Genomic DNA, 3,536 nt, shown 5'->3' with positions numbered 1-3,536 from the left:
GCAGCCCCTGAATTTTCAAGACTAAGCTCAGACATCACCTCCTTTGTGAAGTTTCCCCAGGTGAAAGTAACCACGCCCTTGTGTGTGACCTCACTGTGCCACTGGTGATGGCTCTTGTGCCATTTTACTGAACCTGTCAGTTATCATGTCGTTTCCTTCTATTCCAAGACTTTTGGGTTTCAGAAGGAGAGAGAGACAGAGAGAGGGAGAGGGAGAGGAGGGGAGAGATCAAGTAAGTGGAGGAGTCATCAAAGGGGACGCTAACTCTTTGGCCTTATAAAGGGTGTTTATGAAAATGTCCGACCTCCTTTACCGTAACCATTATTTCATAAAACAAGGTAATGTTAATCTAACAATAGAAAGTCATGACTTCAGATTTAAGGATGGTGCTTTGAAGAAGACTCTTGACACCTTCTACATTGATATACACATGTTGGCTTTTATTTCTTATTGGTCCTTAGGCCACAAGGTGAGGACCAACTTTTTTTTTTAAGAATGCTGTTCTTTTTTGTTCGTTTTGTTTATTTATTTTTGAGATACAGAGAGAGTGCAAGCAAGGGAGGGGCAGAGACAGAGGGGGACAGAGGATCCAAAGCAGTCTCTAGGCTGTGAGCACAGAGCCTGATGTGGGGCTTGAACTCATAAACCGCGAGAGCATGATCTGAGCCCAAGTTGGATGTTTAACTGACTGAGCCACAAGATGCCCCAAGGACCAACTATTGAAACCTTTTGTCCTAGAGTGTGAGCCCTCACAGCCCTAGGCCTGTGAGCTCCCAGCTCCAGCTGCTGGGTTTTCCCTGGCAACCAGAATGTTATGGACTGCCCTTTAATGCTGCTTGAGGCACCTGCCTCCCATCATGCTTCAGTTCTGGTTGATGGATACAACCGACTGGAAGCCATCAACACTGAGAATATCATCAGGATACTCCCAGTCTTGTGAGTTCAGTTTAACAAGGGATTTTCTCAGCTGGTAAATCCCATTTGGATTGGGAGCCTCGGACAGAGAGCAGCTCCAGGACGGGGCCATTCGTTCTGACTCCAGCTGCCCCAGCCCATCTCAAAGGAAGGCTTTGGAATTCCTCCCACCAACCAGTAAAGGCATCTGTGATGTTACTACCTGCACTGGCTCTCAGCTCTCATCCCCACACCTCTGTGCCTTCTCTGAGCTTCCTCCCACAATTTGATATAGTTCTCAAAGTCCCCCCCCCCCCGCCGCTTTAATAACAAATATATTGGAAAAATATTGTAAAAACCCTTTTTATTGATCTGAAACGTACACATACATAACTGACCTATGTGCATTCCGTATATGAAAGAAAAGTACTTGGGGCACCTGCGTGGCTCAGTTAGTTAAGTGTCTGACTTTGGCTCAGGTCATGATCTCGTGGTCTATGAGTTCAAGCCCCATGTCAGGCTCTGTACTGACCGCTCAGAGCCTCAAGACTGCTTTGGATTCTGTGTCTCCCTCTCTCTCTCTGCCTCTCCCCTGCTCATGCTCTGTCTCTCTCCCAAAAGTAAATAAACATTAAAAAAAAAAAAGAAAAATACTCTATAATAACTTCAAATAATGGGCTTTTAAACATATAAATGCCCTGGCCCAACTGCATGAGCAAAATTAATGAACTAGATGCTTGCACTGGTGCATGGAACCATCATAAATGCATTGTTTCGTGATGTGATGTTTTGGTAAGTCAAATACCACAAGCTGTGCTGCCCAAAGTGTTTGATTTTCTGAAATCTCTTGGCAAAGTAATGTACAAAACAATACACCTTTCCTTGATTTACAAAGGGGTGGCAATCCCAGAAAACATGGTATTGGTTAAAACTCTGCAAAAATACTTGGTGTTTATACATAAACATATAAAATGTTTATAAAAATAGATTATTAAGCAGAATCATTTACAACTATTTCATCTATAAGGCTGTTTGGAGGGGCCGTTGAAAGTTTGGCCACAGGACAGAGGAGGGACTGTTCAACAATCATTGTAATAAATCAAAACCAAACCCCTCCCCCTAACAAAAGTTTTCACACCTTGTTGAGAACCATTCATGTATAGTTTGCAGAAGAAACAGGGCACAGAGAGATAAAATGACTTACTAACTTGCTAGCAGCCCAGTCTGGCCTGAGCATGCTACCTCCTGACCCACCTCACACCCCCTGGCTCAGTGAACCTACTTCTACAGAGGGTTTCAGACTCTGGCCTTTAGCTCAGACTTCCCTGGAGGTCCCTTCAGAAATACTGCAGAGGATCAAGGAGGCTCCACACCATTTTAACCAGAGCGTTCTGCCTTTATTTTTGTTTTAAAATATTTTTGTTTAATTAATATTTTAGTATTAATAAATTTAATATCAATAAATAATATTCTGTTTAATTAATTAAAAAATATTTTTTGTTTAATAATTGCTAACAAATTTTGGGGCACCTGGGTGGCTCAGTCGGTTAAGCGTCTGACTTTGGCTCAGGTCATGATCTCGTGGTTTGTGAGTTCAAGCCCTGTGTCGGGCTCTGTGGTGAGAGCTAGAAGCCTGGAGACTGCTTCAGATTCTGTGTCTCCCTCCCTCTCTGTCCTTCCCCTACTTGCACTCTGTCTTGCTCTCTCTCAAAAATAAATAAAAACATTAAAAAATAATTAAAAAATAACAATTGCTAGTAAATTTTTGTCTCTGCTGTGTGCCAGGCACTGCTCACAAAGACAGCCTGTGGGCAAGTGTTAAAGAGCTGAAGGCTGGGGGCTTGTCTAAAGCTGTACAGTGCAGGCTCTCTGATCTGAGTCTGAGCCCCTTCCACAGCACACAATGCCTCCCTTTGCCGTGGGCACACTGGGCTTCTGTGGGAGATTTCCTTGAAAACAGGATCTGACTGTGAAACAGCAGCCCCAGAGAAGCCTGGGTTCCCCACTGGAGAAGTCTGAACAATTGGTCTTCCAGTTTGAAGTAGTCCCCTCTCCAGAGTGGCAGTCCAGAACCCCCCTTTGTCTTCTTGCTGATAAAAAGCACTCAGGCAATCAATCATTGCAGAAATTATAGAAAATACAGATAAGCAAAAAGAATACAATAAAAACCACCTACAATCTCCTCTTACTGAGATAGTTATTAACAGATTGTGAATAACTTCCCCTAGACCATATGTGAGATGACACCTTTATTCACAGATTTTATTTGTAATTTGAGGAATTATATTTAATAAAATGTATCACTTAAAATACTGTTTTGTAATTTTTGCAGATCATTGGATAACATATACATTTATATATTTATAACAGAATGGGATCACCCTGGACATGATTTGGTAAAGCTTGTTTGGCCAAGTGGAGGATGGGTGTGTCTTCCTTCACAAGGAGCCATAAGTCCAGTTCTTTATTTTTTGATGACGGTGGCTGGCATTGAACCCTACCTTATAACTCACTGAGCCTCTCCAGCCATTGTCTCTTTTAGTTCTAACAATCCGTTTGGAAGATCACTTGACGTTGTCTAATTATCCTCATTTTATTGAGAAGAAAACTCAGGTTCAAAGAAGTTATGTGATTTGTCAGGT

This window comes from Acinonyx jubatus, chromosome E2 (assembly GCF_027475565.1).
Source record: "Acinonyx jubatus isolate Ajub_Pintada_27869175 chromosome E2, VMU_Ajub_asm_v1.0, whole genome shotgun sequence".
Lineage (NCBI taxonomy): Eukaryota > Metazoa > Chordata > Mammalia > Carnivora > Felidae > Acinonyx > Acinonyx jubatus.
This window is presented reverse-complemented; position numbering follows the sequence as displayed.